Source organism: Rhipicephalus sanguineus, chromosome 1 (genome assembly GCF_013339695.2).
Source record: "Rhipicephalus sanguineus isolate Rsan-2018 chromosome 1, BIME_Rsan_1.4, whole genome shotgun sequence".
Lineage (NCBI taxonomy): Eukaryota > Metazoa > Arthropoda > Arachnida > Ixodida > Ixodidae > Rhipicephalus > Rhipicephalus sanguineus.
In genome coordinates this window covers 93,469,123-93,494,109 of record NC_051176.1, presented here as the reverse complement: position 1 = coordinate 93,494,109, position 24,987 = coordinate 93,469,123, and positions in this window count along the sequence as shown.

Here is a 24,987-nt window from a genome sequence, read left to right as displayed (position 1 = left end):
CAAGGACCATCAACGAGCGCGCCTTTTCATTGATAAAAAAGGTCGCTGAGATCACCTGTTTAACGACGTGGGCCGTACAGAAAGGTGAGAAAGAGAAATCTTCTTTGTCATCTTCGAGCAACTCGTGGATCGGGCCCTTTCTGCTTATTTGCACAAAATGCGACCTCCCTATCTTCACTACCTGTGATTTGAGCACATGACTAAGAAAGAGAGATGAGTGACGACAGACAGGGAGGTCAGCCAGAAAGAAAAATCTGGTTTGCTACCCAACACTACGGAACGAAGCTGGGAGAGATTGAAGGATAAAATCAAGAGAAAGAAGACTAAGCCGCCCGATAACGCTGCAACAAACTTAGTCACGCGTTGGTCAACATATCAGCCAATTTTATTTTATTTCTTCCTTGGGACAGAATATTTTGCGAGCAACACAGTGTCCCTTAAATACAGGGATGTCGTTTTCGATCAAATTTTTAGCTCACGAAGGTTTTTTTTAATTTTGCAAGCCACATAACGACAACGATAAGTGCTGTTTTTTTTTTCCTCCGTTCAGCTGAATGCTAATAAAGCAGGATCATTTATCACAAAGAGCTGTTGCGCCAAATTTGCTTGTTAGGGGAAATTTTGAGAAATCCAGATGGGGGGGGGGGGGGGGGCTAGACATATTATTAGCGAGTGCAGGAAGCCCAACACAGAGATAGCTTAGGAATTAGAGGCTTTGTGAAGTTTTCATTAACAGCGTGTACTTTTTAAGTAGACTGATTCTATAGCAAGGGGAATATATCTTATTGAAACATGACGCGGTAAAATGAGCGATATGAAGTAACCGCTTGACGGGCTAAATGACGCAAGTTGAATAGTCATATCACTCAGGCAAACACACAGGTATACAAGGTACGAACTGCAATATTTCCTTGGATAGCATATAACACGAGGTGGCTTGTGCGCATCGATGCTGAGACCTATAAAAGTATTTAGGTGCAACCAGACGTATTTACGAAGGCACAATGAGCGCTATGCAAAGTGAGCGTGTCATTGTCTTCTTCCCGATGAAGGCAATACGTGTCTTCGCGCTTTGTATAAACACTTGTCATCTGAGTTCGGCAATATCTGGGCTTTCAGATCAAGCGTGTCCGGAGATCGCAGGATGTGATTCTTACCTGTTCTTGTCGACGCAACGGTTATATAAAACGTTTCATTTTGTGACACAGCAGACGCCGCCCTAAATCACACCGTTTACGAAGGAGACTTCACCGCATGGTACAAATAACAAACACGTGCAAATGCAAGTTTTACAGCAAGAAAAGAAAAGAGGACAAAAGCTTGGGTTGTGATATACACGCTTCATCTCAGTAAGAAGGCACACAGCAGTATGGTTGCATAATGGCAGTAGTGGCGCGGAAGTCATGTGATATTCGACAAACATTCGTTAAAACATCAGATCTGTTCAATGTCTGCGATAAAAAGTGGTATGCAGTTACCTTAAACATGCGCCCTGCTAACTCTATGGTGTCACTAATGCGCAAGACATACATAAAATTACATTGTTCGTCAACAATTGTGCGCATCCCGATATAGTCGTGTACCGGGGCGCCAGGCGACGGTTAGTTCGAACACGTTGAAAGAATTCACGTGCTGATACATCGACTGTCATTAGTTCTCTTTCCTGCTTCGGTAGTAATTCAGGGTGCGTTCCTCAGTTACTTTCAAAACGCATCTATTCTCGCGCCTGCCGAAAGAGCCATTGTTGTTAACTTACGCGCGTTTAACTTGCTTTCTGCTTTGCGCATGCGTCATAAGTCGTGTGTATTAAGCGAGAAAACCTATAGCAGGCATCCTTTAAGGAAATATCTCGGTCAACGGTGCTTATTAGATATTGCTGAGAGTTCAAGGTACGCGAATGATGCAGCATCGGAGTTCCCATTCAGGAACTTTTCGATTTTTCTGTGCTTTAGGCACTAGATCGGAGAGTCCAGCACTTTTGCGTTCGTCATTAAGGTTCCGAGGGTGCCGTCTCTACTGCCATGCTAAGAGAACGTAAGCCGTGCAAGCACGGACACAAGAGAACAGCACAACACGAACGCCGGCTGTCACCTGAAAGGGCGCACATCAGCGGAAAATAGAGCAGACTAAAACTTCTCTGCGCATGATAACTGATGTTAGCGCATTGGCTACCATCAATTATCATGCTGTACCAACAAGAACAAATTGCCACCCTCTGCCCATGCTCAGGTATGGCAGCGCCACCTGTCAATCCAGCACACATGGAGATCTAGAGAGTAGATAATTGTTCAGGCATTTAATTTCTTCTTCATGTGAGTTAAGCGAAGGCCGGCTCGCCCATGCGCTTCCACTACTATTGATATGCCAGGCCTTAACCATTACAGGCGTTTCTTCATCTACGTGCCCGTATGACACTGCGTAATCAGTGGATTTTGGCATGCATTTGCACTCTCGACAATGTAAAGAAATACTAGGTAGTGAGCCTCCCCTGAAAGGCCTCTAATGCTTCATTAGTATCGTATTAGCACAGCGGCCCGTCGGCCCTACGTGAAAAGGGCCGCGGCTTTTGTTGTAAAGTGTTGTTATTGATTTTGTTCCACAGAATAGGATTTACCATAAAATGTCAATTGTGGCCAAAATAGTGGCGAATGTACTCCACGCTCACTCTTTCGACTCCTTGTCATTATAATGCAACTGCGTTAAGAATGGTTGCTTGATGTTAAAGTAACTGTCTGACCACCATGAGTAAATCTTGGTATTATTCGCACTTTTCTGCAGTAACAAATTTGAGAAACATTTCATAACTTACACCGAGCAATCCTGAAAAATTCTTCATGATTGCTGATTGCTCACTATACGTCAAGGCAGCTTGTCGTGTATATGTATAGGATCCGGTGATTAATTAGTAATATGAAGGGTAGGCACACGTACAAACACAAACAAAATAAATTACATTTCTTTGACGTTCCGATTGAGGGCGAACGTCGAAAGACCGGTGCCCGATCGAAACATCGAATAAATGGCTTTTTTGTTGTTGTACGTGCGCCTGCATCTCATATCACCTTATATATATATATATATATATATATATATATATATATACAGGAATTGGAGAAAATATCCGAATTAACCTAATGCTCAATTATCGAAAGTATGGTGAAAACAATAAAGAAGAGTTTGTTACATCAATGCATTTTCATTTTCTTCATTTCATGAATACGTACATCCAGTACTTACTTTGCGTAAGAATAATAATATCTGGGGTTTACCGTCCCAAAACCACGACATGATTATGAGGGACGCCGTAGTGGAGGGCTCCGGAAATATTGTCCACCTGGGGTTCTTTAACGTGCACCTAAATGTAAGTACACGAGCCTCAAACATTTTCGCCTCCATCGAAAATACACCCGCCGCAGCAGGGATTCGATCCCGCGACCTTCGGGTCAGCAGTCGAGCGCCATAACCACTAGACCACCGTGGCGGGGCATATCTTGCATAACAGCAGTATGAAGGCCGCAATTTCGTCATTCGCGATTTCGTTGACAATGTGACCGCGGCTCAAGACCTCTGCCTCTTAAGTGGAAATGTGCTCAGAACCTATCCCTTATTACGTTGCGCCACCACCAACGCCACCACGCATAGTGACGATAATAGCCGGAAAAAAGGCCTGCAAGTGATTGTTCGTCCATCACAATTTAACAAGCGAGTTTTATGCCAGTATGCGGACCGCGGTTGAAGCTCTTCAACAGCTTCTACCATGTTCGAATTTTGTGACATTGCACGCGCATTTCTCGAAGTCGAAACCATAGAGTTTCTTACAATTATACGTGAAGGGAAAACTGACGCTGCAAGCTGTTGTACGCATGGGAAGGCTGGGATATGTGAGATTCGGACATGGCTCGGATCGGCATCGTTCACGAAGAGCCCGGACACCTCGAAGACGCGTCCGGCTTCAAATCGTTGCTTGCGTCAAATGGTTGATTTCGCACTGAAGGAGCACGTAGTAAGTTATTTCTTTTTATCATTGCGCAGAAACGAGTATTATTTAAGTTTGAAAACTTCTGGATCGATGTACAATTTTACGAAGCGTAAAAAGTAACGAAAGGCCGCTAAACATGGAAGGCAGACGACAATGCCAGCATTCGCTCTGCGACTGTTTTTCGTCTGTTTCTTTCTTTCGCCGTTTGGTTATGCCGTACAGTTGAGTGGACTTTTATTCTGGAAGATAACACGTGTGAATGAGATCCACTTGTGAAAGTTTTGTTTTAGAGAAGCGTCATTTGCGCCGTCGTATCCGCTTTTTAGCCGAAGGCTCGCTCAACGCCAGCCAACACGAGCCTCGCAGACACATATACCGCCATTCCCATCACGGCACAGCGCCCCTTAGGAAATTGGCGCCAGATTTCCCTCTAGGTATTATTGTGAGAAACTCTATGGTCGAAACGAAGCTTTCGAATGCCGCATCCGCTGTGGACGAAACCGTGGTCTCTGATTACACGATTCTGAAGTTCTGAAGGCACGCGCGCGGCCTACGCCCAGAGTCGACACGAAAATGCTGAGCAAAGCATCTGCTGCTGAATTAACCTGGCTTGCTAATTCACAATCACGGATGGCGACTACGCAGTTCTGTCGACACGCAGCAAAAACAAAACTACTGCTTGTCGCAGCTTTGACCCCTGTTGCTATCGACGCGATCATAGATAGCGCCCACGTAGCTCACGTGCGCTGAGTATAATCGAAAACGAAACACGTTTGTCGCAACCTCTGATGCCTTGGTTGCCAATAACGCGATTGCGGTAAGGTTGTGGGTGGCGACCACGGCTTTCTGAAAGCCCGCAGACGTTTCGGTTGTTGCTGACCTGCAACTGCCAAGTCTACGCTTATCTAACAATGGCGCGAAAGGGCGTGTCAACCTTATGCGTCTTGACTGTAAAGAACACATTGAGGGACGTTCCCTTAGCCTTTTTTATGCGCTTAGCCAAGTCCAAAAAGTACATTTGAGCGCACAAATCCTCCGCTTGGCGCTTCACTTGCGACGCACGCACCTTGGCAGCACGAAAGTTCTTGTCAACGCCTGGGTAGCCTTTTCTTTGAGTCATATATATATATATATATATATATCTTATTGTTCAGCCACCTGCCATACTCATTCTCAGGCTCTTTCAACGTCGCCTGTTTTGCACTTACGCTTGCACACGTGTTTCCTGAAAACATATCGCGTGCATCTAGAATGTAAAAAAAGAAAAAAAAAGAAAGAGAGAGAGGAACCTGATTGCGCTAAGGTATAAAGGAGCTGCCCAGAACCTGTCGTCCAGTTATTGTCCCGATGTAGGGAATATCCCCTCAATGTGACAGAACTTCGTATGCTATATATCTAATTTAACTCGAAAACTCGCGGCAGCCGACACGATGGCGAAAAATCGCAACGAAGCAGACTGTCGACCTTCGTGTTGGAACTTGAAGATCGCGGCCGCAGCCAAGCGCTATCAATGATTCATCAAACGCTATTTGTCCGCCTATACTGAAGCTTCTGCACCTGCATTTTTAAACGATTATATCGTTCTGCGTTCATTTTTGAGCGCACTGGGGCACTGCCTTGCCATCATGCATTGCGACGTCTCGTGTTCACGTATAGTGTTTCAGCTCGTATGGTTTTCTATATGCCACTGTTGTGTTTTTTGAGAACGACGGGCTTGTGCGAACGCCTCTGACCTGTGGTGCAATCCCGCACGCTGTAGTGAGTGCACTGCATCTCTTCTCTGTCTCTCTTCCCTCCTCTCTATTTCTCGTCTTTCTATTCCCCTTCCCTGATCCGCCAGTGTAGGGAAGCCAACCGGAAGTGTTTCTGATTAACCTCCCTGCCTTCTCCTTTTTCTGTTTCCTTCCTTCCTTCTATTTATTTTCCGCTATTTCTCCAGGAGTGTCGTGCCTCGTTTTGTTACTCTTCTCTGCTATATAGGTTTCATCACAACCGCATGTCTACGCGAGGTCGTACACTTACGTATGATGCTCGACGTGCGTTCATAAAACGAATACATTAAGTTTCCGACGAGTTTCATTAAGTTCAAACAGGTTTCAACAGCTGGAGCAGTAGTCGTAACGACGAGTTGCACAATGCGTGCCAGGGAAATATGAATATGTTGGGCAAGAGCTCGATGAAAGAAAGCGCCAATTAGAACTCATTTCTAAATCCATTCTCTTTTTGTTTCTTTCGTTTCATTGCTGTTGTTTTCTGCCATTTCCCTCGTACATTTCAGATTAATGCACACATGCCAACACACCTAACCATCAAACCTATTAGCTTCTATCACGTGGCGAGATCTGGTCCTTATCCAGCGTCATGTGACGGATATGCTTGGACAAAGTACCACGAATAGGAAGATATGGACTGAGGCAACAGTTATTGAAGAAGGGATGGCTCGTTAGTATACCTTTCCTGATTGGCTAGCAGAATCCAGTTCATGAATAGCATGTAGCAAAAAACGCGTTTCAGAATCTTTGGATGAACTACTCGAGAAAGATGCAGCATTTGAGTCACGGTTTAGCATTGCTCAGACAGCTGAAAACTAAGAAAGCATTAAAGTAGTGATAAAATGAATATATGCTAAAGAATATTCCCAATGGCTTGGTGAAATAAAAAGATTTCACAATTAGCAACCACCTTTTAGTTATGTGCAAGAAGAGAGAGATAATAAAATTAGAGAAAGGCAGGGAGGTTAACCAGAATTGTAGCATCCGATTGGCTACCCTACACTAAGAGGAGGGGGAAAGGGAAAGAAGGGTGGGAATGAAAGCGAAGAGAAAAGCAGGCGCGCGAAAAATAAAAGTGCAGAGCGGAAGTACTACTGTCTGTTCAATAGGCCACTGGCACACAAAAAGTTCAGTAAGGCCTTAATTGATTTACGGTGCGACGAAAGTCCAGGTCGGCATTCTAGCGTCAAGGCGGGCCAACACAGCAAGCTAGCAGCAGTCTGTGCGCGCTGTAGCGAGGAGAGCGACAGAGAACGTGCTCTATCGTTTCTTCACTGCCGCTGTGGCTGCAAGCAGCACTGTCTTCCATGCCGATTCGGAAGGCAATAGATATGGTGAAAGCGACACCAAGCCACAGTCGGCAAAGCACCGTTCTCTCGAGTAGAGAGAGTCCGGACGGAGGCCGCAGTCGAGAAGACGGGTCCAGTCGGTGCAGTCGTGCGCATATGCGCTGTACACTTGGTGTGTTCCGCAAAGGTATTGTGTTTTCATTAGCAATCTTGCGCATTTTTATTGCAACATCTGTTCTTGAGACTGGGATGGATGCTTGTGCGCCGTCTTCGTGTGCAGATCGAGCAGCTACGTCGGCATGTTCGTTGCCCAATATGCCGTAGTGACTTGGGAGGCGCTGAAACGTGATGCCATGTCTTTGCACGAAGAGGTGATGGAGCAGCTCTCTAATTTCCAACACGAGTTGTTCGTGAGGACCCCGGCGTAAGGCGAATATCAAGCACTGTAAAGCTGCCTTGGACTCCATGAACACGCTCCATTTCTTGGGTGGTTCAGAATTACTTGAAGTGCGCTACGCAGAGCAGCAAGTTCCGCAGCTGACGATGTCGTCGGGTGGGATAGCCTAATCTTCGCGGTGGTTGTTCTGGCAAATAAGATCACCGACCCTACAGACCCATCCACAGTGCATGTGCAAGAATATATATATATATATATATATATATATATATATATATATATATATATATATATACATAGAGTTTCCTACAATACTTACTAGAGGGAACTCTGGCGCTAGTGTCTATGGGAGCTGCAACGCATGACGCTTCAGCCAGCATGGGAATGATGGGTAGTACACAAATTTGCCTAAACTTCGTACTTTCGGCTCCGTTTGGCTCCTCGTCGGCTGCGTCCGCTTTGTCGAAAAACGAACTTCAGCAAAAGTCAGCAGTTTCACTTCGCCACTTTAACTTCTTTAGGCTCAGCGCTTCAAATCTGGTCACGAAGTTCACAACGATCCATTCTTTTATCCGAAAGAAAACTAAAACATAGCAATAAACAAAGCCACAAGTACGTTTGAAGCCGCAAGCACGAAGACTAGGCAAATTTGTGTACTACCCATCATTCCCATGGTAGCTGAACGATCGCAGCGCCAGAGTCCCCTCTAGTTAATTTTAGGAAACTCTATGTATATATATATATATATATATATATATATATATATATATATATATATATATATATATATATATATATATATATATATATATATATTCGAATCGTGCGAAGTTCGTATCGCCAGAACACAAGGAAAATTAGTATGCGACAAAAGAAAGTTGGCATACATTTTTATTTAGTGCTTCTCAGGGCCGCAGCCACGTCATGAACACCTCTGAATGGTTGCCAGTAAACTTTTTAGACGTTGACGATTATACTTGCACTCGTAAATATACGGTGCGTACGCGCGTGTGTAATTAATGAGCAAGAGTTGTGACCCATGGCCGCTGGTAGCCCCTTCCTAATCGTAGCACGCTTTCCTGGATTACAACAGGGTATTGCGGCGAAAGTAACTTAGGAAGTTCTTTGCCCGCGATAGATGAAGTCCAGAAAATTTTGGAATCGCTGTCCTTTGTTGCTGTTATTTTCTTATCGCGGTGGTATTCGGGGCGTTTTTCTGAAGATTTACGGCCGTGCCCGCACGGTCAGGAGGTTTTCTCAAAATTCGGGAGTCTCCCGGGCAAATCGGAGAGTTGGCAGGTGTGCCCGTACGTTGCGAGGCCTAGCTCCTTCGCCTAGGCCGTCCGCTTCGTCTCTTGGGGTCTTCGTCCACCTTTCATGGGACTTCATAATGGACCCGCAGCCCAAGTTTCAGTCTTGTTTCATAGAACGTCTGATTGCGAGGACATGACTTGAATCGACGTGGCAGGCACGTGTTAACGCGGTACAAAGACGCTGCTGCCTAGAGCACAGCAGCACGCGTAAACGCGCTGAAAAAAAAAAAAAAACTAGTGTGCCTCGATGTGTGCGCCCCCCTTAGGGTGTTGCCATTCTTTGAAGGGGCTGATGCCGCCACGACGCCATTTTTTGCCCCGCGTCTCGTGCCTCTCAGCGCAGCTGCCGTAGAGGGGTGAGACGCCGGTAAGAAGCCGTGGGCTAAAATATGGCAGCCGCGCCGCAGTAGACGCCGCAGATGTCCTCACCCTGGACAAAACGCGCAACAAAACGCGCATTAAGGCACCCTAAAAAAAACGAGACGTCAACGCCATCTGTAATCTAAACGCGAAGGCGCATAATGGCCTCCAAGATTCGGGCGCACAATCTAGGAGGCGAGACGCACCGTTGATCGTCGCGCAGCGCGCATGCCCGCGCCCGCGTGGGACTGCGGCGTCTTCCGCGACAGCGCGTGCAGCACCTGTTCATAGCTGTGCGCTAGCGTACGTTCGTATCAAACGTCGCAGGGTGAAAATCCGTATGCAACAACCGCACTCCAATACATTGCAGGCTAATGGGCCTTGGCCGGGATCACAGAATATATATATATATATATATATATATATATATATATATATATATATATATATATATATATATATATATATATATATATATATAGGTCAATTACTAACAAAGAAGCCTACTCATGAAAAGAACATACACCGAAGAATAAGGGTGTGCTGTGTGCATATAGTAGGCATTCCCAAATCATGCCAGATAATTTACCGCTGTCCCTAAAGCAAAAAGTGTACAACCAATACATGTTGCCAGTGATTTGCCAGTGCTAACATACGCCAGTGATAACATAAAAGTGTTAATTTTAAGGGCTCGTTTTTCTTTGTTACACGCAATATTAACGAGCACTAACAGACAATAATGCCAAGGAAAGTATAGGGGATGTTGTTAGTTGTAAATGTAAGGTAAATGTGAAGGAAGAAAAGAGGACGAAAAGATAACTTGCCGCGGGAAGGGACCGAACCTGTGACCTTCGAATGCCGAAGGGACCGAACCTGCGACCTTTGGGCTGAAACTTGGAAGATAACAGAGAAACGCGAGAAAAAGTTCAGGACCGTGCCGCGTTGCGATGGAATGAAAAATGACTGGTGTAACATTGAAGGATAGGACGAGCGCAGAGTGGATCATAGAACAAACGAGAGGCTAATATTCCTGCACCTCTAGGCCTGCGCAGGGTTCTCCATTAGGGATAGCAGAGTCTCACCGCAGCCGCCCTCCATGGCCCCCTCCATTGGTCGAATTCAAGAAAACAAACCTCGCAAAGGATGCAAAAATGAAAATGAAGCGACGAATTACTTGCCACTGCGTCCTGCCCTCGGTCCCCGGCTCTCCTGGGGTAAAAGTGGAAGTCAACAGGGGCCAAATTCACAAAACTTCTCTTTCGTAAGTGCGTTTCCCCATTGGTCAGCCGGCTTCACTATTCATATGTCCTGCATCATGATTGCCTAAAATATTCTATTACGAAAATTTTTAGCTTAACACGCTTTTGTGAATATACAGGCCCAGTTCTTGGAATGCAATATTACGGGTCAAATTCAACATCATTATCGTCAAAAATCTGGATGGCCATAACGCTGCACCTTAACATTGACGAGACAGGCCCGATAGAGTGAAGACATGAGGCAGACTTGGCACTCCACTTAAATGAGTAAAAGGGAAGCGGCGCCTCCTCCCCTCCCGCCAGTGCGCACGCGTACGCGTACCCTGATCAAGTGTGCGGAGATTCGCTCTTAACACCGCGGAAGTGCCAACTATACGACAGGAATTTCTTTGGAAAATGCATCGGTACAAAATCACAGCTTCATCTATATGCAAAATATCGCTTATTCACGTTCTTGTTCATTTAGGGATTGTATTACAAGTGCGGATTTGAAGCTGGACAGCAGGGCAGCCATATCTACCTAATAAAGATTGAAACCGGTTTCCCCTATAAAAAATCTTCTATAAAGTACTCTGGCGCTTACATTAACGGTTTCCCGAAAGCCTAACCTATTGCACAGCAGGACAAAGCTGGCCGGAGTATTCCTCGTATGATTATGACTACGTTATTGGAATAGGCGGATTGGTGGATTATGGGAAACGCTGATTGTGGAAACAGACACCACATAGTGAGTGCTAGACTCATGATTATGTATGTATGTTAATAAGGTATGAACTTATTCCATGCACCGGGGCTGTAATAATGCACTTTCAAGAAAGTTGATATCGTTTGGAGCAGCAGCAAACAAAATGAAGTGCGCCAGACGTACGTTTAGCGTTAACGTATGGTTTAAAATATTAACGCCAAGAATGCAAGCAACTGAGAATTAGAGAGTGAAAAATGGCCCCACAGAATAATTTATAAGTGGTCTAGTGTAAGCGTGGCAACTGCATTTTGCAATGCAACTAAGGGGTATCTTGTCCACTAATTCAAATGGCGGAATTGCACAATCTTTGACATGCGATCTCATACATAAACAAAGCAAACGAGGTCGCAATTTTTTTATATGTGTAGTAGGTCGAATTATAGCACGGTGTCTATTGCGCGCTGGTAAACATTCGGCGCATTACTTAAGCCAAGTTCTTTCGCTGAGGTCAAGGTTGTGGGTTAGATTACAAGCCACAGTGGACGTATGCTGGTCTCAGGGAAGGACACAGAAGCGCCCGTTTTGGTGACACTTCCGAAGCATCCCATGCTGGTCTCGATAGCCCGCTTATAGCTCTACAATGCAAAATGTTAGTATGCTACTCCCTTATTGCAGACGTCAGCGTTTCTTCGTTAAATATACGTATTGGGCTTTTGCAAGTACCGTGCTTTTTTAAGCCATGGGGGACCGTCAGCTCTCCTGAGTGAAAAAAAAAAACAACAAAATCCTGAGACGTAAGCAGTAGGCAACTTTTTAATGACAAGTACGCTGGGTTTTGCTGCACGTGCCTTGACTTTTCTTCATAGCCACATTCACAAGAGCCGTGTCTCTAAGAATCAAGTATTTACTCACTGGGCCTGCTGAAGTATCGAAAACTCTTTTGGTCACTTTAATGGGAGTTTTGTAAGACGACCCTATGATGCTACAGCCGACGGGGCGCTAATTGTCGATTTTGGTGTGCCAGTGACTCAACCGGAAGAAAAGGAAGAAAAATTCGTGATCTATCTTCAGTTGCGCCTTAGTTCTTAATTAATTTCCATCACCGAGAGAACTCTCTAGAGCTACGTCCGAGTCGAGTTACTCTGAATCATTCAGGATGACGGCTGCCTTTGATGCTTCCTGCGTTCAGAGGGATACAAATAAAAAAAAGGCGTTCCCTGTACCGGTGCGCAGCGATCGGGATAGACTGTGTGTGTGCGCGTACTTGAATGCAATGTGGGACTCTTTCGTGGCAACGAACAGTGAGAAGCCAAGATGATAATATTACGAGAAGTCTGCTAGTGAAACACGACTTTAAAACTGCAGACAACTATAGGTTTCCGAGTAAACGCAACCTTGCCCCTTTTTTCCAGACATTAGATCTGTTATCGGCGATCACGATGATGGGCGCGTAAAGGTGCTTCTATGTACGGAGCACGCAAAAATGACACAGACAGAAAGAAATGAATAAAGAGAGTAGGCAAGCACGAAAAAGTCACTGTCAATTCAGCGATATGTGCTAGAGAAATTGTTTAGTCATACGTCGACGAGGGGGGCACATGCGAAGTCGAGCAACGCTAGATTGAAAGACTGATCAAGTGACTGATCAGTGATGGTGGTGTCGAATCTAGATGATGCGTGTACAATATGAGACCGATGGCGAAAAGTCAGCGTTGAGGAAATGTGTCAAGTGTCTCGAAGCTACAGGCTGTAGGTGAATACGCTCAACTGAGCTCTTTGTGTCTGAGACATGGTTTATCACCGCAATTTCAGATGCCTTCAGATTCTGACTATTGCTCCCATAAAAAGGTATCCTTGTCAAATATGTATTACCAACCAGCCCAAGCAGCCACCTTGTTGCTTACATGAAGCTTCGTTGCGCATAAGTTGCAGCACGGGCACTGTGTCTGTACGTTTTCTTTGAATGTTATTCCGTATTACTCAATTGCCAGCTGTATCCGTGCAGCACCGTGAGTACTGCACATGTAAAAGCCAGGAAATTAAGCTTTACGACCACTTTAATGATGACCTACAAGCCAGAAAAAAAAAAAAAAACGATTCAGAATAACGATTATACCATGGGTCTTGCTTAGCGTGCCGTGTTTCGCCCTAACAATGACGGATGACGCTAAAAACCCTGGGCCAAATTCACAAAGCGTTTCTTTCGCAAGTGCTCTTTCCCATTGGCCAGCTTGCTTCCCTAATGATATGTCCAGCATCAGGATTGGCTATTTTTTTTACAGACAATTATAGCGTAAGGCCTTTTCGTGAATACGGGCCCTTACTCGCAAACTGCCCATTTTCGTGTCGCAGGAGACTCAACGCCACAGCGCTTAGTAATGACATATTTTGGACAAAGGCGCAACTATGGCACACCCAGGCGTGGTACTAAACGGCACTCTGCTAAGTAACAGCTCTGCGCGATGTTTGAGTGATAGCTATAGCTGTCTCGCTGAATGGATGGCCCTAGAGATGCAGTGAAGTGCTGTACACGCGAGCATGTGTTTATTCGCATTTTCTCGCGCCGCACTCGTCTCGGCCGTACGAAAGCATATGGCGCATATGACGCTTCTATTCTATATGACCGAGTTTCCAAAGAGAACTGTGAAACCGACCGAGGGCATTACTTCAGAAGGGAACGACGTTGGGCTAGTCAGTGTTGCATGGTCCGAAGTAAACGACAGCTCGTACGACACCGGCAAAGAGAGAAGGACAATACGAGCGCTGACGAACAACGTTTATTGCACCAAGGCCACGCAATATAGTATACAAGAACAGCCTGCCCCGCATGCCAGAGACTACGCTACCAAATCCAAACAAAGATGGTGAAATCATATTTTCAGTCATGATTAAAACCTTTCTAATCTCGAGACACGCCTAATCATAATAATAATAATGGTAATAATAATTGTTATGGTTTTACGTCCCAAAACCATGGTATGATTGTGAGAGACGCCGCAGCGGAGGGATCCGGAAATTTCGACCACCTGGGGTTCTTTAACGTGCACCTAAATCTAAGCACACAGGAATCTAGCATTTTGCCTCTATCGAAATGCGGCTTCGATCCCGCGACCTTCGGGTCCGCAGTCGAACACCATAACCGTAAGACCACCGCGGCGGGTCGAGACACGCCTATGAAGCGCCTACTGAATACATGGAGATACACTTCATTAATTCATTTTAGGCATTAATTCATTCATACGGCCTCTAACTAACTGACACACGCAGCGTTTGTTAAATGCCCGCGCAGTGTGACTGCCTAACTACATGTCCCCACTGCTGACCTATAGCTGTCAAAGTTCGATGTCAAATGCGTACCACATAAAAAGTCAGAAATACGTGATAAATTACATGGCCGTGAGTTTTGAAAGGGGAGCCTGCAGCGCTTTTCCAAGCACTTGTCAAATGACCTCACTATTGGAGTTTGTTGCCTCACAAATCGGTTGCCGCGGTTCTCCGCTCGTACTTTTTGCCTGAAGAAGTACCAGTGGAGTTGTAGGGATTGGTCACGCCCTTTAAGTAATTTTTTTTTGTCTCCTTTCATCTCGACGAGCGTCCTCAAAGCTACGCCGAGAGGGGAGGTGGGGGTGACAATGGGGCAACAAGCTACGCCAGTGCTCCTCATGACCCTGAGAACTATCTTTTTTTTTTTTAGACGCGTCGATTCACTTTCGGTGTGGTCAACAGCGTGATAGTTCCAATACTGTGGCACGTAAGGGCAGCCTGTGGCGGCCGTAGTAACTACCGTAGCACAAGAATTCTCAAATCGGCCCATGGCCGTCCTCCCATCCTCTGACGTAGACGGTCCCTCCAACGATGTAGTTTGTCGAGAGAACAGCGAGTGATTTGTAGCTGTCTTTGAAACACAATTGTTAATTCCCTGCCGCGTGAAGTGCTATAATATTTTGCTCACGTGTTCATAGGCTCCTCAATCGGCAGCGTTTTGTGAGCATGTTAAAAAAGCGTTGCAGGGCTCCCTTAAGAAGCATACGTGAGAGAGTGACCACGTCAATAATGGTATAATTGAACGGGGCCATCAACAAGCGAGACAGGCTTGGCAGCCATGGCGTTCCAAAAGGGCGCGGACTACTGAGATCAGGTGACGGCTCATACCGTTGTAGTACGTGCTGTGCTCTTACAGCTTACTTCGCGCTGAAGCGACACACAACACCAAAACAGCTTCTCTCACTGGAAGGGCTTTGTTCTCCTATGCCAGCATTTTGTGGAGTTACACCACATCGAATCCTAGTGGAGTTAGCTGCTAGCCTTACTTCGTATAGCATTCCAATTTGTTGCTATCGCATCCATTGCTTCGCCCTTGCGGCGAGAGTGACATTTTTTGTTTGTTTGTTTATGTATGAGAGAACTTGCTGCAAGCTACGCGGCAAATAAAAGAAAACGAAATGAAATCATACAGCGCTGCATCGTGAAGTAAATGCTGCGATGTGTTTATTAACTTACTGTGCTTCACTAAACAGGGGTAACTTTCATGTACATCTAGCTTGAAGTTTTATTAAAGTAGGTGACCACCTTCAAAAACGCATTTCTTTAATTATTTTTTTTGTGCATTCGACATTTTCAAGCTGCTTGTCTATTCAAGAATATTTAGCAAAAAGAATTATGTAGTTATCCTAAGCCGTTCGAATGTTATGACCATTTTTCCAACCCCTCTTAGACGCATTCGAAACCGAAACTGAAGGTTTCTGATTCCACAACACCTGCCATGTCGTCATAAATGTTTTTCACTAGGCATAATACGTAATGTTAAGTTGTCTAAGTACATTCTAAAGCTTGTGGGGCATGATGTTTACGATTTATTTGAAAATTTTCACTACACGGCTTCGGCACCCTGTTGTTTAAGTTGCGCGCGTTTTCGCTCGGCTGTCAGTGCTTTTTCGTACACCACTTCGAGCTCTTGGACTTAGTTCTCGCCTTTCATGGAATAAGTTATAGTACTCCATGAAATATGTCAAAGTATAGGATAAAAAAGAAGCATCAACGCAAGTTATGAAATCAATATACCAAGCGTGGAGCTGCTGTGGCGCACATAGATGACAGTCAGCTGGAGACTCAAAATGAGCTAGAAAAAATATATGTGCTTCAGCTCGCTTAAAGGAAGAATGCGCCGCTTCAGAAGAGGTCCCCAGCTATGAACCCAGAGAATTTCAGGCATATTGAATATTTCTTTATTATACGGACGTTCAATTCAAATATTTAAAGCCATTTTCTCAAAACACCATTTTTTGCATCCTGCACTTACGCAAACAGTGATAACTTTCCTTCTGATAAACATTTTCACATACAATTTTGTGTACTATTTTTTTATAGGTTGAGCTGTGCATTCAAACAGAATTATTGAAAATGAACTGTAACTTTTTGTACAATGTTCAATCTTGTGCAAAACAAAGCTGTCAAGTATAAACTTTTTCAGTCTTTTTACGATAACACGCCTTAGCTTGGAGATGGGTTGATCGTGGAAGTTAGATGCGCAGGATAGTGTCCTCACTACGTACCTGCCAAGTGGCGTTTTAATTGCGCCAACCATTTTGTAGTTATGACTGTTGGCGCAACATGCCTATTTTGGCACAATTTAATTTTTATAAATTTTGTTTTTTTACATTTTTAGCAGTTTCATCATTCTAAAGTTTAAATTTATATGAGCCCTAAAAACCAAAATCATAATTATAACTTTTGGACTGCAACTGTAAATTTTTTTCTCGAAGGTGGTGACCTACCTTAAATGCTTAACTAGCCTTTATTAAAATTTCAAGTATTGCCCTTGTTACGGGGCTCATTTTTATCCTCATACGAGCGTGTACTGTACCAAGAGCACCTATTTCCACCGGGCCGCAGGTTTTAGGTCGTAGCATACGATCATTTCACTTTTGTTGCGCAATATCTTTCCGAATGAAGGAAAGAAGTGGAAATCTTAAGGGCTCGTTTTTCTTTGTTATACACAGTATTAATGAGACTAACAGACAATAATGCCAAGGAAAGTATAGGAGATGTTATTAGTAGTAAATGTAAGGTAAATGTGAAGAAAGAAAAGTGGACGAAAAGATAACTAGCCCCGGGCAGGGACCGAACCTGCGACCTTCGAAAACGAACTTCGTTCTTGCAAAAGATAGAGAGAGAGAAACAAATTTATTTTAACTCTGGCAAGTTTGTGGGGTAAGCCAAACCCCGCCTAGGCGTCGGCCTGGAGCCCTTGGGCCCTGGCAGCGTCTTCGGCCTACTGGACTGCCCATAGTTGGTCTCACGAGCGAAAAAAATATGTAATAAAAATACCCTTGAACTACTGCTCTTATTGATCTGACTGTTGCAGTATTTGCAATTATGTTATCTTATTTCTCTCAATACAGTTTTTATTGCAACTGTGTAATTTTACCGCTTTGCTTTCATTGTTCCACATCGACAATTGCTTTATGGTCGCTGAGACAATTTCGAGGTTGAAACCCAACCAGGAAAGACATTCCAGTCGGCACAGATCTTTTTCGAAGCGAAATATATTGTATAAAGTCTAGTTTGCAAGGGAATGCAACATGGCATTGCGTGGGACATATATTTCTTGGTTACGTGAAAGCACGTCACTTCTGTGCTATTTACTGTACTAAGAATAATGCCGTTACCGGTAACCCGTTTTCTTTCGGTAATTTAGTAACTAATTCGTTACCATTTTAGAACTGTAATGGGTAACGTACTTGCGTTAACATTTTTGGGTGACGTGAGGTGTCACGTTAATAGTTACCTTTTATCTAAATTATCCCCGGGTCATCCACTCGAAACTACTTTTAGTAGGCGCCACATTCCCAGAGCTATCCTTTTATCGCAGCGGCGGACTGCTATCGCCCCGCCAGGAGTTAGGAGTACCATCTAATGCGTCCGTCGAGCGCCTATTTACCATACAGGTGCGGACGTATTCACTAAGAAGCGAAGCAAGCTGTTCGACGACAGCTTTGAAATAGCGCTGTTGCTTACGCTCTGCAAGTTGTAGTTGCCGAAAAGTTGTCCTGCAATACTATAGCGCTGTTTGTAAGTTTTGTTTTCAAAAGAAAATTTGCTTCTATCTGCAACTTCGGATATACGTTTGTGGTTGTTGAATTCCTGAGCAAGGGAGGCTGACATTGAACACCTTCACCTAAGCCCTTGCAATTATCGATGCAATTATACAGGTTCAAGGGGCAAAATTTATGTTGTAAATATTTTTCCGGAACTATGCAATAAAGCGTTTCTTTACTGCTACGAAATCTGCGCATATGTTTTGTTAGTACAAGTACGCCTTCAGAATTACTGCAAAATTATTGATAAATCAGTTATGCTTTTTTTTTTTCAGAAAGCACGTTGATAATGAAACTTCGCTTTATGTTTAATGTCACTTCGAAAAATGGCTTTGCCACGTGCCAGAAAGTTATAAGCCATCACATGCAACTATACAGTTAACTTTAGGCCGCTATAGTATTGCTAAAGTCCGGCACACTTGTGTAAAGTATGCTTGGTAGATCAGTATTTCACTTAAAACCGTTGTTTGGGCGAGCAGTTGTATGCAAAATATAAATATGAGCTTTACTAAATTGTTACTCATGGTTCCTGCAGTGAAGCCACACTGATTAAATTTCTGACCATGGAGTAACGGCAGAAGTAACGCGCGTTACTTTTTTGTCGTAACGGCAACGGTAACGCGTTACCTTTTTTTTTTTTTGTAGGTAACATGGGGTGGTAACGGGTTCCTTTTTTCTTAGCGTAGCGAGCGATGTATTTAGTAACTTTTTTTCGGTAACGCCTACAACACTGATGTAGCTACACAGCGAAAATATTTCTGAATAGCTCCGACGAATATTGCGCAACAATATATGCTTGCCTTTCTCGTGTAAAATGATCGTATGCTGTGACCTAAAACCTATGGCGCGGTGAAAATATGTGCGTTTGCCACAGTATACCGCTTTTATGACGGCAAAAAAAAAAAAAAAACCTGAAACACGGGCAATGCGACTTGAAATTTTAATAAAGGCTGAACCAGATGTAGATGGTTACTTCTGTTTAGTGAACACACTGAAGCATTTCTTACGCGATGCAGCGCTACATCATTTCATTAGGTTTTTTTTTTTCATTTGCCCCGTAGCTTGCGGGAAATCCTCTAATAAGAAAAACAAAAAAATTACCAGACAATGGAGCATTGCTATTACGCAGTTGAAGCTGGCACGCCATGGCTGCCAATCGTACCTACCTTGTTCATGGCCACGTTTATATGGTTATACCATTATTCGCATGGTCACTGGCTTACGTATGCTTCCTAAAGGAGCCCCTGCAACACCTCTTGAACATGCTCAGAAAACGCTGCCGATCGGTAGTCGAGACTCCTGTGAACCTGTGAGCCAAAAAAATTCGGCAGATCCCACGTCTCGGAGTTCCATGTAATGCGAAGCTGTAAGCCAGTAAAAGCGTGTGTCGCAATCTTTTTTTCTTTGAGCCAAAGGTTGCTAGTTTGATAGACGTCTTGGAGCCCTTTGAGAGCATATCGTGGGCTTACCAGGCACCTCGACTGCACTGGCGCCCAAAGGGTGGCTTATGGTCTGGCTGACATTTATGGGAACGAGGTTTGAGCAGCGTTCGTTGGCGTATTTCTGCGGGGGCGAGCAAGCGTTGACTACCGCTGTCTATCACATTGTTATCAAGGCGGATTTCTAACACACTGCAACCCCGAATGACGTTGCCCCGACATGACACCTACACAGGGTCTTTTTCCGAAGCAGTTTGAAGCGCTGGATTGGCTCAGCGATAGAATATACCCGACTGCCACGAAGGATGTCTGGTTTAGAATTCCAGCACCAACCGCGATTTTTATTCTTTGCGTCCGTCGGGTCTTTCGCCAACGGCAATGCTGCCGACGCCGCCACCGAATTTTCCGGGACAAGGGATCCTTAAAGTTCTCGCCGTTCCAGACTTGATACAGATCCTCAGTGCCTCATGCTCAAATTTCATAAGCCGTGGTAAGCGGTTATGTGGCACACGTGATTGAAGGAAAGATTTCTATGACGCACGTGATAGCCATATCGCGGTATTGATATCATGTCGTGTTCATCGTGTTCGTCGCACGCTCATGTCCTCCTATGCCAATCCTGGCATGTGTAAGTCAATGAGACGACAACGAGAGCACTTACACGTAGGCGGAAAGATAGATAGATAGATAGATAGATAGATAGATAGATAGATAGATAGATAGATAGATAGATAGATAGATAGATAGATAGATAGATAGATAGATAGATAGATAGATAGATAGATAGATAGATAGATAGATAGATAGATAGATAGATAGATAGAAACGGTCAATGGGGCGCGAAGAAATGTTCACATTTAATATCAAGATCACCGTCCTGGCACCATGTGGAGATAGTTGACCAGCGAAACGGCCCCGGCATTTATAGCTTGCTTCATTACGGAGCCATATTCCGTGCTGTGAAGGTGGATAACTGAGCGAAGGTGGATGACGAGTGAAGCTGTGTAGCACACGGCACAGAGGTGACGCTGAATTTTGATGAAAGCCACAGAACGGCGCATAATTTTCATGAAGAGTGCAGAAAGGTGCAGAGGGTTGCTTTTGAATGCAGCCTATATTTCTCTAAAGTTCTCCATTTCAGCAGCATGCGTCTCTTTGCCGCGACCTGCGTCGTGCTGTCTGGCTAGCCGCATTCGCGTGGCCTTTCGTGCGCGATCTTGAGGAGCCACTTGAGAACCATGCTTATTTTTGAAACAGTCTCCGTTTCACTACGCTTTAGTGGACCAGTGGTGAGTACGGGGGTCTGCCCAATTTGCGTGGCACATGCGTTTTTGCCTGCGGACACTTCTTAATTTTCAGTAAAGAAGTGGTGACTATAGTGGGGCTTGTCTAATACCTGTGGCGCATACTTGCGCTATAGGGACAACCTGCCTACGGACATTCGTTTCGCCTCGGTATACGCAACTTCGCTGTGGTAGCACTGCAGGCGGCAGAAAATACGGTTCAAAGTCGGCTAGAAATCGCTCGCTCTTCTACCGACAAATTACATCGTTGGAGGGACCGACTACATCAGAGGACGGGAAGACGTACGGCCATTGGCTGATATGACCATTCTTGTGCTGCATGGTTACCTCAGTCGCCACAGGGTGCTGTCACGTGCCCACAGTAGTGGCACTAGCGCGCTTGCAAGTAGTGGTAATTACGCACTTGCAAGAAAAATTTCTACTGAAACAATAAAATAGTAAAATTTTAAGAACTGCAACTGTGAGATCAATAAAAGCAGTTTCAAGAGGCATCAAGTGTGTCTTTCTTTAGCTTAAACGAAGTTTTTTTTGTTTTCTGTAGATACAAAAAAAGAAAAAGAACTGCTGTTACAGAAAAATATGCACAAAATAAATTGCGCTAATTGTTTTTCGTTTTTATTTTTTCAAACGCAAGGATGAGCCATTTCAAGTCGAGTTTGTTGTAACAGTCTCGTTGGAATAACATTGTAACACTTTACAATAGCAGGTCCCAAATGCCGTAATGTCACGAGCTGCGTATAGATTGCCTTTGCTCTACGTAGACCACCTGCAGATGTGTGTAGGCCTAACGTAAACTCGAATGAACGAGCATGCGGCTTCAACCCCTAAGTTGGGAAGTTGGGGCCCGCAAAATATCGTTTTAACCAGCCCGGGCTATCATGTTGACCCGAGAGCCTTGAAGCATGCAGTGCTCCATCGTGATTGGTCTTGCGCGACTGATGTAATAAAGGACTAACTATGTGCGAGTTCGCAAGCAAAAAGACATTATTTTATGTCTATTTCACAAGCTACGTGTACAGCCGCGTCCACGTCTGTGTATAGCGCGCGAGCAGCCGGCCCCGCTCTGCGGGGCGACACCTTGCGGCAGTTGCGGGCTCTGACTTGGTGTGCCTAGGAGCCTGCGCGGCCTTATAGACATGCAGACCTGCTTTGCACGAGTGACAAAGTTGAAAAGTGCGCGTGTGTAACGGAAGATGCACGCTCCCTCAGGGCGCTTTCGGCAACTCGATCCCAAAAGTTGACGCGTTGTGACTGGGGGCACGCGCCTGACTCAGTCGCAACGCGTTATCGAGGCCCGTGTTATCAGCAGCAACTACCGCAAGGTGTCGCCCCACAGTGCAAGGCCGGCTGCTCGCGCGCTGTACACAGACGTGGACGCGGCTGTACACAGGGTGTTCGTAAAACAGCAGAAAATGTAGACAACCCACTGCATAGCACGACTACGTAGGGGGTGCTTTCCAGGGGCTATATTTACAGACACAAAGTCAACAGAATTCGTCAATTAGGATTTTCGTATGCAAATTAATGTTTAAAACTATATAACAACCTACAAAGGAGTAGAGAAAGCACGAACACGAAACTTCATCGGTGCAGATGTCTTCGCTCGGATTGCAGGGCGAAGACATATGAACGAGATGTATTCAACCGGGCGAATCGACACCCTCTTTACGAGGTCATCACGGGAACCGCTGCAAGTCTCCTACGAACAAGCGTGGCTCGCCGCTGTCTCAACAGCAGCGACCATTCTAGCTGGATGAGTTGCTCATGGCCGCCGAGTGGCTCAGATGTCGGAATATTTCCCAGAGGCCTCGTGGCGTTAACTGAGGGGCGATCGGAGATCTGTTCGTTCCGCTTGTTCGTTCTCCTGGGGGAGAACAAGCGCGCTGATTGGCTGAAGCCGGACAACTCACGCCATTCTAAGGGGCGTGGCCATTTCTTTTTTTTTCCTTGATGTTTTCTTTTTTGGTGACGTCATGCCGCGTCATAACGAGCATGTCGTCTGCTAAAAGTGAACGGAGAGCGAGCCCGTTCGCTCGCGTTCTCTCGAGCGAACAATGGCGTCGCACGGCATGTATTTCGAGTGATGCGGCGGTTGCGGCTGCCGCAACAGCTGATTTTGAGAAAATGGCGCTTGCAACGGTGCTTCCTTGCTACGTTGGCGTTTCTCGAAGCAGATGCAGAATGGTAGGAGGTGCGAAATGCGTTTGAAGAGATGAGCGAGTGTGAATTCCGGCGTCGCTTTCGTTTCTCGAAACGTACTGTACCTTGGTTGTGCGACGATATCGGCCCCGTCATCGGGTGCCAACGAACCAGTGGGATTTAAACAGAGCGGAAGGCGTTGTGCGCGCTGAGATTTTTGCGATCGGATGCTTCCAGCGAGCTGTCGGCTAGCGGCCTGTCGCAGTCGTCCGTCAGGAACACGCCATTACTGTCGTTCGCGGGCAAAAACGGTGGTTGGCCTTTTCCGGAGACCACAGACGCGAAGAGCGAACAAAGGCGGCGTTCGCGCGGCTCGGGCAGATTCCCGTTGTGGTCGGGTGCGTGGATGGTACGCTCATCGCAATCCCGAAGCCCCATGGCCTGAGCTCCGCGGACACGACGCATTACATGTCGGGGAAGGGACTCTACGCATTCAACACCACGATCGTGAGTATTATTCATGCATTGTATGCGTAGCGAATTGTTTCATTTATATCGCTTAAACTTTCCTCTTTACTGAGGCTGTTGCAACTGAGTATAAGTGGGAGCGGTATTTTCGATCTATCCAGAACGGGAATTGGTTCGTTTCAGGGCACTTCGCTTAGGATAAGCGATGAAATCATGTGACGCGGAGTACACTTTGGTTCAGCGGCCTGCACAGTGCATAATATTACCGTTGCTCGTTCGCCATGTGTACCCGAAGCTTGATTCTCGATTTGTATTTGTTGAGATTAGCGCTCCCAGAATGTGCCGTAGTATGTCCTTATTGTTCATTGTCGTGATGGACGTTACATGGATCAATACATGGATGGATGAATAAACTTTATTTCGGTCCCTCGGAACGCGCCCTAGCATGTACATTAAATACGCATTGTTTCATAACCCTTTTTTCAGTCGAAGTTTTTCGTGTTGTAGATATTTTGTGATACATTGCCTTAAAGATACAGCAGTAATTTGGTTAAAAGGCTTTGGTGGCTGAAAGATGGGTTGTTCCAAGCAGTAAACATGCAGACTACCCTTTGACACTGCATTGTCCTCGTGTTAGAACTTTGGTACAAGTCCTACCCTGTCGATGATTTGTCCATAGCTATGTTTCAACAGTCAGTAACAGTGAAGACAGATGTAGTTACATTAACATAATACCCAACATTGTACCCAAGGTCATTTATGGGTACAATTTTGACTGAATTGAATTCTGCAGACATGTGATGCCGACCTCTGGATGTCAGTCCATGTTTCCTGGGGTCATGTCATGACTAGTGGGTATGGCGGGGGAGCCCTCTCCGTCAGCACCTGGGAGCAAAACTTCGGCTTGCTTGGTAAGTGCTGTCAATGCTTGCCACATTCAAGACGTTATCACTACAGCTGTCATGCCGACCTCGTGCAGGAGACTCCAGCTATACATTAGAAACGTGGTTCCTGACACCAGTGCCCGGACGACCAGCTCGTGGCACCCCTGATAACCACTACAACAAGGCCCACACCGCCATGCGCAATGTTGTGGAGTGGTGCATCGCTGTAAGCTTGTGCACAGCTGCTCAAGCATCATTGCTGCTTGTGCAGCTCTGCACGACATTGCGTTGGTGGCACATGAGCCTGTTCTCGAAGGAAACGATGACGACACCGACGATGCTGACTGCTACCACCACCACCACCACCACAACGGGAGCCAGCAGCAGCGCAACCGTGTAGTGAACCTGTTTCGAGAACTACAGGGCCTGCATGCTTGTGCACCTGCGCAGAGTACGCCGCCGCCTGCAACGACCTCGGCAGCATTGCGTGGTGCGTGTTTGTCTTTGTTCATTGTGTTTGTCACTGTGTTTTTTTTTTACTACACTTCAAATGTTTGCTACACATATCAACGAAACAGCGTTCTCCTATCAATGAATAACCC